This window comes from Chelonia mydas, chromosome 10, assembly GCF_015237465.2.
Source record: "Chelonia mydas isolate rCheMyd1 chromosome 10, rCheMyd1.pri.v2, whole genome shotgun sequence".
NCBI classification, from domain to species: domain Eukaryota; kingdom Metazoa; phylum Chordata; order Testudines; family Cheloniidae; genus Chelonia; species Chelonia mydas.
Window position 1 is genome coordinate 22,161,825 of NC_051250.2, and position 19,057 is coordinate 22,180,881.

At 41.0% G+C, this 19,057-nt stretch overlaps 1 protein-coding gene across 8 annotated transcripts in view; it reads right to left on the minus strand.

Moving 5' to 3' along the window:
- PARN (poly(A)-specific ribonuclease) overlaps window positions 1–19,057 on the minus strand; it is a 172,175-nt gene that overhangs the window by 74,940 nt on the left and 78,178 nt on the right. The window lies entirely within an intron of this gene.

Consider the following 19,057-nt stretch of genomic DNA (forward strand, 5'->3'; position numbering starts at 1 on the left):
AAATCTGGATATCAGGGTGTTCATCTGCCAAACAGCCTGAGGACCCTTTTCGAGCTCCTTAAGGTAGAGGATGGCTCTCACTCTCCCTCCAACCCACCACGGTGCTCTTCTGAACGATAAAGAAGAGGGGGAAGAACCTTTCTTCTAACGGAATTCCTTTTATTGCTCCGATATTCAGAAGATAGGAAACCTCCTTCTGGAACAGTTCATGCCTGGCAGCATTTGCTGACGATTGGCAACTGGATGAAGAAGAGATGGGTTGGAGCCCAAAGCCCAAGGGAGTTTCCCTGATTTTCTCTGTTTCTTATCCACTTGTCTGTGGTCAACACACAGTGCTCCTCTGAAAAGTGGGAAATTCTGCCTTCTAGATTCAGGTCTGGATGGAGACATATTTGCTCTTTGTCGTGTCATGGGGCTTGTGAGACTGTTCCACAACTTGCCCTTGGTTTATCCTTCCTTTGGTACTTCTTTCACCCATCTTCCTGACAGGAATGTCTCTGCCTAAAAGCTAAAAACTCAAAACTCCCTTCTTAGAGAGCTCAGAGAAGAGGGAAGGGCCTACTTAGATTTATCCGCATTTTTTGCCACTGTCTTATCTAGTTTTTCTCCAAAGAGGTTAACTCAGAGGAACACAGGACTGCTTGGAGTGAGCATCTACCTTCCAGAGACCAAGACATACGAGCTGCCTAGCCACTGAACTGGGTACCATAGCCTGGCTGAAAAATCTCATTGCATTCATTGAGGCATTAGCCACAAATGCTGTTGCCAGGGAAATTTTCTTTAAAATGGCGCTGAAGTCAGGGTGATTTATGTCCTTCAGTGTCCCCAGCCAGGACACTGTAGCTCTCATGAAGCATGTGGCCGTGAGAGATTTTTCTGAAGTGGCCAAGGAAGCTTCAAAACCCCTTCTGAGGGGGGCTTCCATTTTCCTGTCTGTTGGGTCCAAAAACTCCATTTCTAATGGGACAACCTCATCCTCTGCCAGGGAGGCCATTGCAGTATCAACCTTTGGAACTTCGGTAATATTTTGTTGGCTGTTACAGCTTATAATATCTTCAGTCATGTCTGTGAATGCATTTACTCTTCTTGGGTCTCTCCCACTGCTCTCTAATCACATCCTCAAAGGAGGAGTGCAGAAGAATCATGGCCTCAGAGGACGATTTTGAAGGAAGGTGTTTGCCTGAAAGCTTAGCCACAGAATAAGGATTGAATCTGGATTGTGGATGCAACTTTTTAGCAGATGGCTTCACACTCACTGAGGGGGAAAATATTGCTAATTTTTTTTCCAAGTCCTGCTCATATTCAGTCTGAAAGCATTCCTTCTTCAGCAGAGGAGTAGGGGTCCGAGTCGAATGTTCTTTTCAGGCTATTTATTTTGTGCACGTGCACTTTGTGGGCACTGCTGCCATGCTGTGGCCAGAGCATGGTCTTTTGCAGCTTGCCTTACATGGATCCTGGGGTCCTCCCATTTGGGGTCCCAATCCATCTGAGTGGGGGATGGGATCCCATTACCAGAATTCACTGGCTCACATTGTGAAGGAGGAAATCTCTCCTCAAGGAACTCAGACCCATTTTAGGACTTGGATGGGGACTGGTAGCCCCACAAGGATCTTATCTTTGCAGTCGTGTGTTGCCCCAGGTTTTATCCCCTGGGCCAGCTGGATGTGGTCCTCCTCCTTAGAGCCTCTCCCTGTTCTGTCCTCTGTCCCCTGGTCAGGTTTTCTCCCCATGGGAGAGTCGGGACTTCTTGGGGTAGCAGAGGACCCAACATGCCTGATCAATGAAGAGCCCCATCTCCCAGCAGAGTTAGGGTTAGCTGACTGGGATCAGGCTGGGCACAATTCACTCATCGCTGTGCCTAAGAAAGCTGCCTAGCATATAAAAGCGCCTTTTAGATTTTGCCCAGTGCTTATGCGGCTGCTCTGGCATGGCTGAAAGGGAGCAGAGGAGCTTGGCAAGGAGGCACTACCGCAGAGGTTTCAGGTGGCTGTGACCACCAGACTCTTCAGATTCAGGACAAGGAAGGAAGAGAAGCCTGAACTAAAAAAAACCTGCTTGCTACAGCTTGAAAAACAGCTAAAAATAAAAGGCTAAAGAAAAGGATGGGAACAAAGCAAACCACCATTTGACTGCTGCCACCAAGGCTTAAGATCTGGCAGCAAGGAGAAGGGGGCATGGCCAGCACATGATCTGCTGTAGCTTTGAACTGACTGCAGAAATTAGACAAGAAGCCCATGCATAGCGGAATTGTGGGAGGTGCTGGGCTGCAATATGATAAAATATACCCATATAACCTGACAGACTCAAAGTACCAAGGTACTAATGAACAGCTCAGACTGGTTATTGAGTTATTTCTGATTTCTTACGCTTAAACCTCAATTAAAACAGATATCTATTAGATTTTGCTTTAAAGCTGTACCAGGTGCTGAATCTTTCCTCCATCTCACCCCCACTATTCACAGACTACCTAAATGTAGTCTAAACATACAACTCAAGATTCCTACAAAGCAAAACTCACTCAGATTCTCCAACAGTACTTATTTACATGTGAACTTCTACAGATGAGAAACCAGCTTCATAAACAGATGAAGCTGGCAACCATCCAGAAACAGAATAATCTAATGCAACTGGTTGGAGAGCTGAAGACCCTAATATTATATGCCAAGAATTTGTTGTTAAGTTTTTTCCTATATTCCCAACTGACATCAAGTTAATAGGGTGGACCACGTCTATATTGGTTTGTCCTTTTAACCAAACGTTTAAACAGTAAAAAAACCTGAACTTAATATCTGATGGAAATATCTGCTAACACAGGTGGTGCAGTCGTCAATGTACTTTCTTTCCTATCATGTAAAAAGCTGCCGATATACATAGTAAGAGAAATAGCAATGGTCAATCGACAACCCAAGTGCTTTCTAATTAAGCTGTTGCCTCTAATTGGGGGCCTCAGATGGTAATTGACTATACTGTAGGTTGTATGCTCTGAGGTGAAGGAAACTTGAATGATTGAGGGCTTGGCTACACTTGCGAGTTAGAGCGCATTAAAGCAGCCCCAGGCGCCCTAGCTCACTACCAATCCACACTGGCAAGGCACGTAGAGCGCTCTAACTCCACAGCTAGAGCGCTCCTGGTACTCCACCTTGGAGAGAAGATTAACGCTTTTTGCACCTTGGCTGAAACGCCCGGGCATCAGTGTGAACAAGGTGTTGCATTACTGTGCTCTGATCAGCCTCCGGAAACATCCCATAATCCCCTTAAGTCAAGTGGCCACTCTTCTCATTGTTTTGAGCTCACTGTAGGAATGCGGATATGCCCTTTGAAAGCTCCGTTTCTGACAGCCAGCATGCTTATCTGCTCCGAGACAAAGCAACCATTACTGTGGAATGCTGTGTGTAAGAAAGAGAGGTGGGGAGGGGGTCTGCAGCTGTCTGAACTTACAAGACAGCATGCTGACATGCTCTCCCCCCACATACACACAACATACTTCCTGTCACACTCCACCCCCCTCCCCCATTTGAAAAACACATTGCAGTCACTTGCATGCTGGGATAGTTACCACAATGCACTGCTCTCTGTGGCCGTTGCAAGATCTGCTAATGTGGCTATGCCAGTGCGCTTGTAGCGGTCAGTGTGGACAGACTGCAGCGCTTTCCCTACTGCGCTCTACGAAGGCTGGTTTAACTCAAAGCGCTCTACATCTGCAAGTGTAGCCATGCCCTGAGTTGGTTGAATATTCTTGGGTACTTTATAACAGAAAGAACAAAACTGTTTAAAAGCAAAAGAGTTTCTACCTGGTTTGAAACATTGAGAATGTGGTAATGCTATGCAAATTTCAAAACAGGTTCATATACTGCCTGTAAAAATAGTGCCCCATCCTGTTTGCTTTCCATCAAAATATTTCTCCGACATGTAAAGATCTGTCAGTCTTTGGAGGGCAACAGGAATGCTTAAAAATTAGCATGTTTTTCACATTGGGCCATATGGATTTGAAAGTAAATTTTACATTTCTTAAAGTAAGATAGAGCTCATATGCTCTCCCACTTATTAAAATATTTTTTACTATGCACTACAATTACCAGGATTGATATTATTTCTTTCAGAAACCGATCAGTAATTTATAGATCACTGGCTCCACAGATACAAAAGCTTATTGCTTCACACTTTTATACTGGATTTTAGTTCATATTGGACTGTTACATCTGAAGCTAAAACATTCCCAACATGCAGATAAGCAAGCTTTCAGTTAATCTGAAACCCACAAATCTACAGTTAACAGGGTTACAAATGACAAACAGCACAGAGGAGATGAAACAGAAAACTTCACATTAAGAAAAAAACCTCTCTTTTAAGTACTGTAAATGACTTTGTATTAGTCTATCAAAAGTAATTAGACATAATGGATTAATCTGAGATGTCATTTAAATAATCTGAATGTGTTATGGTGTGAAGACTTGAAAAATTAAAAAAAATCCTCATACAGAAGTATAAACGAAGAGCTCAATCCTGCAACTTAATCTGTAGTCTTCAGTGAAGATCCAAAGAAGCAGAGGTCCACCTGCTCAGATCCAATTACAACCCTGGAGTTTTATATACTAATCAGACTTTTCTACGAACTGGTGACAGGGTTTTTTACACACACACACACACACACACACACAGAGCATTGGTGAGTACTACTATAACCAGAAAAGTGAAAACTGACATTTCTGTAATTTGAAGTATGTTCAGAAGTTTTTAAACTAACCTAGATGTGTGCAGTATTCCCTGTGTTGTTCTGATATTATTCTTAAATGAGATTCCTGGAATACATGTCCATTTTATGCTACAAAATCTTCAGTTTTTAATTTGGCACAGAATTATGTATTGTCAATGCACACTTAATATCTTCAGTACAGTTACGTGAATGTTGAAGTTTGGTACGGGATATTTATAGCGTTCTGATACCAATGAAGGGTTAAAAGATGGTTGAGGCTTGTCTCTCTGGAAGGGGCTGAACTTCTTTCCCTGCCCTTGCTGGTAATAATGGAAGTGACCTAAATTTTGGAAGTATAACTCCTAGTTTTCCAACCCAGCAATGCTTGACAGGAATCAGCCATCCACTGAAACTATAAGCACATAAAGCTGTATGTTTCCATGAAAATCGTAAGCAGTTAAACAATTAATATTGACATTAAGATTGATTTAAATGAATAGGGCAGATTTACACTTCAGGGCAATTATTCAGGAGGTCTGAAGCCTCAGGAAGACAACACTTCAGTTTAAGAATAATTTAATTTTTAATATTTTTTGAATGTGTCTAACTTCATACAGATTTAATTTTCAAATAACCGCTTAGATTCTGCACCAATTCCAGAGCCATGAAATTAAAAGAAGAACTGGGATCTCAACTGTAATAAGCACGAGCAGGTCAATAAATAAAATGGTGGCTACATTCCCCTGAGGAAGAGAACACAAAAATGTTTAACAGCTAAAGTATTAATGCCATTGTCAAGGTTCCTTCTGCACTCTGAACTCTAGGGTACAGAATGTGGAGACCTGCATGAAAAACCCCCTAAGCTTATTTTACCAGCTTAGGTTAAAACTTCTCCAAGGTACAAACTATTTTACCTTTTGCCCTTGGACTTTATTGCTGCCACCACAAGCGTCTAACAGATATATAACAGGGGAAAGAGCCTCTTGGAAACGTCTTTCTCCCCCCCCAAAATCCTCCCCAAACCCTACACCCACTTTCCTGGGGAAGGCTTGATAAAAATCCTCACCAATTTGCACAGGTGAACACAGACCCAAACCCTTGGATCTTAAGAACAATGTAAATGCAATCAGGTTCTTAAAAGAAGAATTTTAATTGAAGAAAAAAAGTAAAAGAATCACCTCTGTAAAATCAGGATGGTAAATACTTTCCAGGGTTATCAGATTCAAAACAGAGAATCCCTCTAGGCAAAACATTAAGTTACAAAAAGACACAAAAACAGGAATATACATTCCATTCAGCACAGCTATTTTATCAGCCATTTAAACAAAGCAGAATCTAACGCATATCTAGCTAGATTACTTACTAAGTTCTAACACTCCATTCTTTTTCTGTTCCCAGCAAAAGCATCACACAGACAGAGAGAGCCTTTGTTTCTCCCCCCCTCCAGCTTTGAAAATATCTGGTCTCCTCATTGGTCATTTTGGTCCGGTGCCAGTGAGGTTATCCTAGCTTCTTAACCCCTTACAGGTGAAAGGGTTTTTCCTCTGGCCAGGAGGGATTTTAAAGGTGTTTTACCCTTCCCTTTATATTTATGACAGCCATAGTTTATGCTCTACTCTGCCACTGAGAAGTGGACACTTCTTGTACTAGTAAGTGGCAAACTATACTAAAATTTTCCCATTCTGTAAGTAATAATGTCTTAACCAGCCACCACACATTTTGCAATCATACTCTTGTACATAACTAAAGTCTCTCTCTGGAGTATTCTCCAACTTGATCAACTCAATTTGCTGTAGAGTGAATTCAGTTATGTACCAATACAAAAATCTGTCAGTCTAAGTTTTCATGTAATATTTATTATCTTCCTTGCTCTCCATATTGGTTAAAATGCCATCAGAACTGCATTACCTATCCAATATAACATACTGAAGATAGTTCACTACATGTGAAGCATATTCCCAAATTTTATTTTGAGAGGCAGCTTTTCTAGAACGTATTATGCAAAACGAAGTGGGGATTATCTTAAAAACCTCTGACTGGAAGAAGAAAAGGATTCAACAACGGACTCTGAAGGTGTGTGGTATATCCTAACGTCTCAGACAAGGATGTGGACAATTCACTCAGTTGAAGTGAGGATTTTAACAGCAATCCATGTGGACTAAAGATTTTGAGAGTTTTGTTGATTTTAAACTTAAGTAAGTTCTAAAAAATGAATTTCAAAGTGTGTAGCTGTTTGACATAAGCTTTGTTTATCACAGCATTAAATTTGGTGTGATTAAATTTAGAGTATTTAATAGTGATTATATTAAGAAGTTAGTGCTCCAAATAGGAACTAATCGGTTATAAACAAAATATTAATTGATTAGGTACATTTAAATTTGTTCTCTATTTTTCTACTTCAGTATAAAAGCCTTAAGAAAGTGATGCTCACGTATGATAGCCATTAAAAGCAAGAAATACTAAAATCAATATAACTAGCTAGCTAATCTTCTTAAAATATTAAATATCTACCCAGGGTACATTTAGACCAAAAACTGTTGCAGTAGAGAAGTGAAAAACACAAGTTTTATTCCATCACAACTACACCTCACAAAATACATGTGAAATCTTGAGCTCTGTGACGGAACAGAGAAAGCAGGTTAACTGTCTTGACCATTAGCTCAGATATTAGTTTTTATGAATACGCAATGTTCAAGTTTTAAAAGAATGAAACCTGTTAGTTGCTGAATTCAATCATATTCAAAATGAGAAATGCAAGAATTCTAAGTACACTCCAGGTAACGTAAATTCTAACTTCAGAAATTTAAGACAACTAAAGTCTCTATAGTTTAACGAAAACTGAAAAGTAACAAATTATTAAAGACAATCAATGTGCAGATTGAATTACATCCGAATCTGATGCTGTTCTTTACATTAAAGATTTATACAGTAATTCATCCCGAGCACATACAACGTCTCTCATAAAAAAGTTTATATTTACTTACATTTGAATGTCATTTACTGATACAAAGGGAACCCAGAGTCTGACTCACCTTCAAAGGAGAAATGGTGGCAAGTATCCTCTATATGTTTAAGGTAGCAGACCAATTAAGAACAGGAGTATCTTCTATTTTTGCAATGCACACACACTGAAGCTACAAATGATCTTGTGCTCCCTCTCCTGGATATACCACAGCAGTGAATATTCACAGACTTATGCATATTATATTAAAATTGAAGATGCTATTGCATTACAGAGCCACCAGTGTCCATTATGAACCAAATCAAGGTTCACCAAGAGGATGAAAACTAGGTGTATTTAAAAAGGCAACAAACACATAGTTTTAGTCACCAATTCAGAGCTAGCAAAAAACTTCAAATTCAGACAGAAAATACTAGTCACAAAACCAATTTGTAAAGAGATTTGAGTCCTTTGGCTAGAGAATACAAGCAATGTATAGAATGAAATATGAACCCAGTAACAAGCAGATTAGGCAACATTTTAAGATGTTAATTTTAAGAAGTTAACTCCACCAATAGCACTGATCCTCTCTACATCTGAAATTAACATGTTTTCTCCCACTTATAAAGTGGGGATACCAAGACAGTTGCTCAACATCACCAAGCAAGTCAGTTGCACAGACCGTATTAGACCTATAGATTCCTGACTCCTACCCTAACCTCTAATAATTCAAGGTGATTGAAGTCTCGCCAACTGCTATATAGAAACAAGAGCAGACAACAATACACCCTGTAGCACACTGTCTATGGACAGAGGGAACAGCGTATCTATAACCTAAACTTATAAAGCTGAAAGAGGATGTGACATATAGCTCGACATAACAGCATGAAAAATCTTGAAAATAAAATTCCAAGTAATTAGACCATTATGACTTCAAAATACTTTCCTTTAAGAAGATGGAGCTACACAGAACTAAGACTTCAAAATGGTAGACTTCAAATTTTGTTTTAACATCTATAGTTCAAAACTGATTAAAATGATAAAGAGGGAACAGAAAAAAAATTACAATAAATATGTCTGATTCACTGATTCAGTCTAACAGTGCGTACTTCAAGCCTGGTCTATAGTGAAAAAATCTTTTAAGATTTTGGAAGAGTTTAGTACTGTAATCTTATTTTAGCATAGTTATAACAATTAAAGGTTCAAATATTCTACCATCCATCAAAGGCAGCAATAAGGTGTTTACCTGGATTTGAAGCTGGGAATTTTATTTAATAATTTTAATTAAGACGACTACATCTGGAAATGACACTTTATAGTAGGGTCACAAAATGACTAAACATCTACAAGTCTCTTCACAACATTTCTAAATGCATCACTAAATAGGAAGCATGTATGTCTGAAAAGACATTAAAGAATGCTGACACTGAGACATCTAAGACATAAGCCAATCAGGCCACCTTACAAATGCAGAAATACCTTTGCCATACTTTATTATTTAACTCAACTCCCAATATTCAAGAGGAATTTATGCCCAATCCTCCACATATCCAGAGTTCCTGCTGCATATGTACTCTAATGCAAGATCTGAACCAATCAGACAGCTCTTCCAAATAAGCGTCAACGTCAACCAGTGGCAGTGAGGTGTTGAATTGCACAATGTATTCTGCTTGGTGACTTTGCAAAGTTATTCTTCTCTTGCACACAGAAGATTTAGAAGCATTTTTAACTCAGGTTAAGGAATAGGACTACATGTTTATTTTTGTATTGTTAACTATTTAAAAAATGAAGTTCATTAAATCACCAACACAGCAAGAGACCTTTATTAGCAAAAAGAACAGGAGTACTAGTGGAACCTTAGAGACTAACAAATTTATTTGAGCATAAGCTTTCTTTGTGGATACAGACTAACACATCTGCTACTCTGAAACCTTTATTAGCAAGTAATTCATGAACAAAGGAATTAAAATGAGCCTTATTTGAAATGAAAATAGAAAAGGATAGGATCCTTCTGAACATTCTGCTGGTACTGCTTGCTCTCTTCACCTCCTCCACATGGTATCCTTTCACTTGGTTCCAGTGAGCATAACTAAAAATGGCATTCAAACGGAACCCAAAGGCTTTATACTGCAGCATTTGAATTTCTGGCACAAAGAAAGGGAGAGAAGCAGTGGGGAGAAAAAGATTTTTGTTTGAATTCTCAATCTCTGCAAATATGCAGGGCCTGGCAACTCAGCTATAAGGGCCCAGAAATATCCCGAAGTAGTGTGGGGCAACTCAAACATGCACAGTAGCTGTTTCTGAAACTATGTAAGAAATTTTAATTTAGGGCAAGCAGTCTTGCACGTCCCTCACACATTCACTGATACTTGAGCCAATCAGTGCTCAGGGGCAAGGTAATGAACATAGGCGATAAAGACAGCCCTGTGGACTCAGCAGCTGACAGACACAGGACCAAGAGTGGTATTTGCTGTGAATTCCTGTAACACTCTGGACGCAGGTGAATGCTATTTCAGCTTACTTATTAGGGAAGCCCTCCTTTAGGATAACCTTTGATCCACTGCAGTGCTCTATAGACAGAGGAAGAGCTGGAAGGGGAGCATTTTTATCCCTTGAGGCTACATAGTCTATGGAAGTTACATTTAGCTGTTAACTAGCTGCTTTTAACTGGGATTTTGTTCCAGTTAAAGATAAGAGGAAAGATCTTAATGAGTTGAAAGACTGTAAACGTGTCCCCATCCCCCCCACTGTTCCTCAGACGGTCTTGTCAACTGCTGGAAATGGCCCACCTTGATTATCACTACAAAAGGTTCCCCCCACCCCCCCACCAGTAATAGCTCACCTTACCTGATCACTCTCCTTACAGTGTGTATGGTAACACCCATTGTTTCATGTTCTCTGTGTATATAAATCTCCCCACTGTATTTTCCACTGAATGCAAACAATGAAGTGAGCTGTAGCTCATGAAAGCTTATGCTCAAATAAATTTGTTAGTCTCTAAGGTGCCACAAGTCCTCCTTTTCTTTTTGTAATTAGAGTACTTATCAACTGTTCTCTGTCAAATTGGGAGGCTGTATCTAGTGGGATCCTGCAGAGGCGAGTACTGGGTCTGGAACTATTCAATATTTTCTTAAATGACTTGGATAACGAAGTGCAGAGCACGCTCATAAAACCTGTGATGATACGAAGCTGGTAGGCGTAGCAAGCACTTTGGAGAACAGAATTAGAATGTAAAACAATGTTGATAAATTGTAGAACTGATCTGAAATCAACAACATGAAATTTGTACTACGGTTGGGAAGGAAAAATCAAATGTGCAACTACAAAATGGAGAATAACTGGCTTGGTAGGATCTGAAAAAGAGCTGGGGTTAGAGTGGATCAGAAATTGAATGTGAGTCAACAACGTGATGCAGTTGCAAAAAAGGCTAACATTCAGAGGTGTATTAACAGGAGTGTTGTATGTAAAACATGGGAGATAATTGTCTTACACTACTTGCTCAGGCCTCACGAGTGCCGACCTGGAATACTGCATCCAATTCTAGGCACCACGCTTTAGAAAAGATGTGCACAAATTGGACAGATTCCAGATGAGAACAGCTAAAAAGATGAAAAGTTTAGAAAATCTGACCTATGAAGAAAGGGTAGTTAAACTGTGGAAAAAGCTTTCAAGGGAGTTCGGGGAGGTTTTTAAGAACGAAGTTGGACAAACACCTCTCACGAATGGTCTAGATTTACTTGGTCCTGCCTCTATACAGCAGCTGGACTGGAGGACCTCTCAAGGTGCCTTCCAGCCCTACATTTCTGTAACATTATGATATTCTTAACTAGCTTAACTCAGTTTATGGCGGGGGTCTCAAAGTCCTGGCCTGCGGGCCATCTGTGGCCCGAGAACCTCCCCACTGCAGGCTGCAGAGGAGAGACGCACGCAGCCACGCTGCTCACAATGTCTGCTGTAGGTGCTGCCCCCCACAGCTCCCACTGGCTGGGGGAGAGGGACAGAGATACCATCACTAGTCGTCGGGCAGAGTCAGCCAGGGAGGCAGCATCATTAGTTGCCAGGCAGAGGCAGCCATGGAGGCAGTGTCACTTTTTTCCACAATGAATATAAACAAGTCAAAATACCGAACACAACTATCTGATGCACACCGCGCTGCAATACTGATGGTTTCAATTGCTCAGTCACTGAGGCCAAACATCAACAAACTGACAGAACTGAAGCGCTGCCAGGTGTCTGGCAAACACTAAAAACTCTCCGGCAGGCGAAGAATTGTATAATGCTGAATGAGAGTTTTATTATTTCTAAGAAATTCAAAATAAAAAATACAATATAAACGTTTTCTTTTCTGAACACCATCTTCAGTGACATTATTGGCCCACTGGGAGGATTTGAGGACTGGCATTGGCCTAAGGTAAATTGAGTTTGAGACCCCTGGCTTATGGGGACAAGATACCGCCCTCCAGAGTGATAGCCTTATAGAACTCTAGGGTACAACTAGTTTATATGCTGATCTTTTCCAGTTTGGATACAGACTACAGATTTGTTTCATCAGAAACTGAGTCCAGTCAACTATTAACCCAAAGACTGGAATGCTGCTAGCTGTAAGGATCCTCAGAGTTGCTTACTAGCAAGACTCTGAAGTGTTTGGAGAAGAACAGAGATGCTGCCATTCTTCTCAAGCTCTGAAGAATCCAGGTGACAAACTACATATGACCACACTACAGAAAGGGGGAAATCATCTCTAAGAAAGTCAGAGGGGAATGTGTGTACTAAAGTACAGAACTGTAGGTGTTATGTTGAAACTTTACATTTAAATATATGTAACAGAAACAAAGATTGGCATCACTCATGTAGTCTGAATTGCTAACATTGAATTAAGTCTTTTTCAGTCATGTAATTTACCTGATAGCAAAAACAAATCAAACAAGATATGCCAAATTTCACATCTACCCACAAGTCACAAACTGAGCTCTACGCAACGGTTCAGCTACCGATAATAAAGAACAAAACCTAATTTTTGCTATAGCACATAAGCAGAATGACCTCACCTCACATACGAGTGTGGGACATTGTTTGAATTGTAGGAAAAGGTGTGTGGCCACTTTAAAGGCTAGATAGCCAGAGAGTGACTTGCTGCAGCAGCTTCAGACTAGGTCAGCATGGGGACACTGCCCTATCCCTCCTCCCAGTCACTGGAAGAGAGGGGAAACTATTTAGGTCCATGCCAGTGCAGGAAAAGCCCATGCGGGTAGTTTAATACCAGGCTTTGTCATAACCCACTGAGGGCATTATGCTAATCGCTCCTTACACAGGAGGTTGTGAAGGAATTTTTTCCCTCACCACAGACAGGCCAAGGTGAGGTGGGGGCTTTTTCCATCTTCCCCACAGCGAGTTGGGGGCATAGTTTGGGAAGACATGCTGAAGAACTGGCACATGGCAGTGCAGGTATGGGAGAACCAAAACGACCTTTAGATGCTCAACACAAGGGGTCACCTAGTTGTTACTGGATGTTAAACACAGCCTTTTGACAGTAAAAAAAATTAAAACCTGGAAATCTTGTGTGTTTTGAATGACTGACTTTTGCTGCCAAGCTGAGTGTTATAGAAACAAATAGGTATTTAGAAGAATTTATGGGTTAGGGGAGGAAGAAAGCAAGAGTGGCACTAGAAAAGAGACTGCTAGATATCCAGTTGGCTGCTCCCCGTATAGGGGTTGAGATTGTTGGTCAAAGTACATTTTACGCTCACTTTTGACTTTGAACTTCAGAAGGTGGCGCAAGGATTGAACTCCTGCCAAGTATTCTGAAAACACTTTCACTTATGCTATGCGACACCAGTTTTCTCAATTGATTGCACGTATTTTTGGCTGCTGAAATTTTCTATAGATCTAGCATTTATGCATTTCATATATTTGGAAGACACAGTTGGAGCTTATTCTGTTTTCTTTTAAGTGATTAATAACATTTCTAACTTTCTGGTGAACACTGTTCTGCTCCATTTCAAAACGGAGAGGACAAAGCACATGCTCTCATCTAGCACTACATTCTATTTTTCTTATAAAGCTAATGCACATGCTTAATTAAAAGAAAGTAAGATAGTATTCTTTGTTACCTTTTCACATACAAGTAGTCCAAGCACAGGAAAACTGATTTGAGCAAAATGTAGTAATGTGATATATTTCTATAACTTTTTACAGAAAAAATAAGCTACTAAAGGTAAAGTTACACAAGTTAGAAAGTTTTCATTGTGTTATAGTGATTCCTATCTAATTCTCATGGGGTCACACTATGGTGCCAAGTTACTCAGCCTCCAATTTACACACTTTGAAATTTAAAAATCAAAAACTGTCTACAGAGTATAGGTCAGTTATGAATTCCATTTGCAATGTCCACATTTTATCTCAAACCTTTGCATTTTGCTGCAGAACATACTTAAAGTTGACATATATACTCAAGCACTGTTTTTGTAGCCATGTTGGTCCCAGGATATTAGAGACAAGTTGGGTGAGAAAATATCTGTTATTGGACCAACCTGAGTTGGTGACAGAGATAAGCTTTCGAGCTTACACAGGGCTCTTCATGATCTGAAGAGCGCCGAGCGTATTCAAAAGCTTGTCTCTGTCAACACCACAAGTTGGTCCAATAAAAGATACCTCACCCCACTTGTCTCTCTAACACACAACTGGTGTAAAAGTAAACTGTACTTGGTTCAGATATTCTGAATATCTTGACTTAATAGTACCTACTGGCAGAATTAACAGACTGGAATTTTTATAAGAATACCTATAGTTTATAAAGCCACTATCAAATCTAGCAGAAAGGAGTTTTCATCGGTGCATTTTGTATGCGATAGATACACAAGTCATTAACTTTAAGTGCATGTGTATTACTGCTCTTTGTAATTGTAAGATTATTACAAATAATGTACACTCTTTGGGATTATGTTTTACAGACTTTAACAGCAAATGAAATACACAAATTAGTTTTCAAACTATTGTGCAGAATTTGCACGCATACAATTAGTGGGGGAGCCTCTCTCTACTGTCCAAGTTTGAAATACTCAAAGAATGCATGTAATTCAATTGAATTACCTACATGTCCTTAAGACACTCCTTGGGGATTGACAGCAATGAAGGCAGCCTGTTGGCCTTATGGGGAGGGCACCCATTTGACAATTCCTGTTACAGGCACCAAATTGGTAGTCTCATTCATTACAGAGCTCTGCAAAGAGGAAGTAACCTGTTTCCCGATTCTCCTGAATCATGTTAAATCTCGCCTCCCTTCCCTACTGCGTGTTCTGTTGGTTGCTTCACTAATTTGATTTATAAGTAACAGAGAATGGCTCATGTTAATATTTTAAGAGGATCTGTGTGGACCACACTGGGCTAAATTTTGGGGCAGGGTTGGGTGTTGGTATGGCTCTTGGACATTACATAGAAAGGAGGTGGACAAACTACGGTCCGCAGGACCGTCCTGCCCAGACCCTGAGCTCCCCGTCAGGGAGGTGAGACCCTGGCCCCTCCCCCGCTGTGCCCCCTCCGCTGCACCCACGCCGCCACATGGGCAGCGTTCTGGGCGGCAGGGCTGCGCGCTCATGCAGGGCAGTGTGTCTGGCTCCAGCCGGGCGGCGTGGCTCCAGACATGCTGCTCTGAGCGGCATGGTAAGGGGGCCGATGGGTTGGATATGGGGCAGGGGACCCCGGGGGGCGGTTGGATGAGGCGGAGGTTCGAGCGGGGGGGCAGTCAGGGGATGGGGAACAGGAGGCAGTTGGATAGGGCAGGGATGGGAAATATGGGAGGTTGGATAGGGGGTGGGATCCCAGGGGGCTGTTAGGGGTGAGGGTTCCAGGAGGGGGCAATCAGGGGACAAGGAGCGGGGGGGGTTGGATGGTTGGGAGGTTCTGAGGGGAGCAGTCAGGGGAAGTGGGAGGGAGCGGGGGCCAGGCTTTTCGGGGAGGCACCGCCTTCCCTACCTGGCCCTCCATAAAGTTTTGCACCCCGATGTGACCCTCAGGCCAAAAAGTTCGCCCACCCCGACACAGAATCACAGAAATATAGGGCTGGAAGGGATCTCAAGAGGTAATCCAGCCTATGGCTCTGAACTGAGGCAGGACTAAGTATACCTAGACCATCCCGGATGGGTGTTTGTCCAGCCGGTTCTTTAAAACCTCCAGTGATGGGGATTCCACAACCTCTCTTCGTAACATAATCCAACAACATTTAACTAACCTTAGAGTTAAGTTTTTCCCAATATCAAACCTAAACCTCCCTCACTGTAGATTAAACCCATTACTTCTTATTCTACCTTCAACAGACAAAAAACAACAGATCACAGTCCTGTTTATAAGATCCATTAACATATGTGAAGGTTTATCAGGTCCCATCACTGTCTTCTTTTCTCAAGACTGAACATACCCGTTTTATCTTTCCTCATAATAGGTTTAGAAAAGCTTGACCTATCATTGACGACTCATATTCAATTTGTGATCCACAGGTCCTTTTCAACAGTACTACCACCTACCAGTTATTTTGTAGTTGTCTATCTGATTTTTCCTTCCTAAGTGCAGTACTTTGCATTTGTCTATTGAATTTCATCATGTTGATTTCAGACCAATGCTCAGATTTGTCAAGGTCATTTGAATTCTAAACCTGTCCTCTAAAGTTCTAACAGTCCCTCACAGCTTGGTGTCACCCACAAATTTTATAAGCGGCACATCTGACACATCAGAAAAGGGCAGCTAAATAAACAGTGACAAGCTTTTTAAGTGCTTGTACACAAATGCTAGAAGTCTAAATAATAAGATGGGTGAACCAGAGTGTCTCGTGTTAAAGGAGGACATTGATATAATAGGCATCACAGAAACCTGGTGGAATGAGAACAATCAATGGGACACAATCATTCCAGGGTACAAAATATATTGGAAGGACAGAACAGGTCATGCGGGGGGGAAAAGGGGGGGGGGTAGGGCAGGAGTGGCACTATATGTGAAAGAAAATGTAGAATCAAATGAAATAAAAATCTTAAATGAATCCACATGTTCCATAGAATCTCTATGGATAGTAATTCCATGCTCTAATAAGAATATAACAGTAGGGATCTATTATCGACCACCTGACCAGGACAGTGACCGTGACAATGAAATATTAAGGGAGATTAGAGAGGCTATCAAAATAAAGAACTCAATAATAGTGGGGGATATCAATTATCCCCATACTGACTGGGTACATGTAACCTCAGGATGAAATGCAGAGACAAAATTTCTCAATAGTTTAAATGACTGCTTCTTCATTCAGTGTGCATCCGATGAAGTGAGCTGTAGCTCACGAAAGCTTATGCTCAAATAAATTGGTTAGTCTCTAAGGTGCCACAAGTACTCCTTTTCTTTTTGCGAATACAGACTAACATGGCTGCTACTCTGAAACCTGTCATTAAAAAAAGGGATAGAGAACAAGACGGAGAATATCTTATTGCCCTTATATAAATCTACGGTACGCCCACATCTTGAATACTGCGTACAGATGTGGTCCCCTCATCTCAAAAAAGATATACTGGCATTAGAAAAGGTTCAGAAAAGAGAAACTAAAATGATTAGTGGTTTGGAACAGGTCCCATATGAGGAGAAATTAAAGAGACTAGGTCTTTTCAGCTAGAAAAAGAGGAGACTAAGGGGGGATATGATAGAGGTATATAAAATCATGAGTGGTGTGGAGAAAGAGAATAAGGAAAAGTTATTTACTTGCTTCCATAATATAAGAACTAGGGGCTACCAAATGAAATTAATGGACAGCAGGTTTAAAACAAATAAAAGGAAGTTCTTCTTCACACAGCGCACAGTCAACCTGTGGAACTCCTTGCCTGAGGAGGTTGTGAAGGCTAGGACTATAACAGGGTTTAAAAGAGAACTGGATACATTCATGGAGGTTAAGTCCATTAATGGCTATTAGCCAGGATGGGTAAGGAATGGTGTCCCTAGCCTCTGTTTGTCAGAAGGTGGAGATCGATGGCAGGAGAGAGATCACTTGATCATTACCTGTTAGGTTCACTCCCTCTTGGGCACTTGGCATTGGCCACTGTCGGTAGACAAGATACTGGTCTGGATGGACCTTTGGTCTGACCCAGTATGGCCATTCTTACATTCATACTCCCCACCCCATTATCCAAGTCATTAATGAAAATATTGACTAGCTCCAGACCCAGGACAGACCCCTGTGTGATCCCACTAGACAGCCTACCAGTTTGACAGCAAATCATTGATATTTATTGAGTACTGTGTTTCAGCCAATTGTGCACAAATCTTATAGTTATTTCATCTAAATCACATTTCCCTAGTTTGCTGATGAGAAGGTCATGCAGGACTGTCAAAAGCCTTACTGTTAAAAGCTAAAAATCAAGATGTGATATATCTATTGCTACCCTCTACCCACTAGGCTGGTAACTTTATCATAAAAGGAAATTAAGGTTGGTTTGGCATGATTTATTCTTGAGAAATCCATGTTGGCTACTACTTATAACCCTATTATCCTGTGGGTGTTTGCTTAATAATTTGTTTCAGCATCTTTCCAGGTATTGAAGTTAGACTGACTGGTCTATAATTCCCTGGGTCCTCTTTGTTCCCCTTTTTAAAGGCATGTACTATATTTGCCCTTCTCCAGTCTTCTGGGACCTCACCCATCCTCCATGAATTCTCAAAGATAACTGCTAACAGTTCCGAGATTGCTTCCAATAGTTCCTTAAGCACCTTATGTACTTCAGTACATGTTTATTGATTATTTGTAACTTTGAGTGGAAAATCATGGCAACCAGGATGAAGAATTCCCTTTAAGGATGGCTAGTAATGGCATAATGCCTGAGGAAAGAGGGTTTGAAGATAAGCAACCTTCCTGTGAACAAAGCATCAACTGCCCTCTTTATCCAGGAGGTAGAATTGGACCTGCAGGGATTCCCAAACACTTTTACAGAGCTCAGTGGCACTAAGACTTGCCCTGGCAGGCTGTAGAATAGGACTACTCATATGGGTTTTGGGGAAGTAGATTGGTCATGATCTGGAAATTCTGAAAGGCTCTGGAAGTGATCTTACATTAGGAAGCCGTTGAAGATGACCTGGGGTGACCCTTTCCTGTACCTGTTCTAGATTCACTATCAGGTAGTGCTGTCCTCAGAAATTATCCTCCAAGTTATCTTACTTCAGTGCACTGTTGAATAAAGTTGCAGCCACTAATCCAAAAATTTCAGATGTTTGTTTTCAATGGCCCCTTACCACCAGCCAAGAGAATTTTCTACCTGTTTAAACTGGAACTGCTAGAGGAGAAAGTCAGAATTTGTTCTTGCTCCAACCACTACATAGTCTCACTGAATTACTTTTGAAAACTGAATTATATCTATGTGGTAACAGTTGCAGCATGGCAGGTAGTTGACTGCATGAAT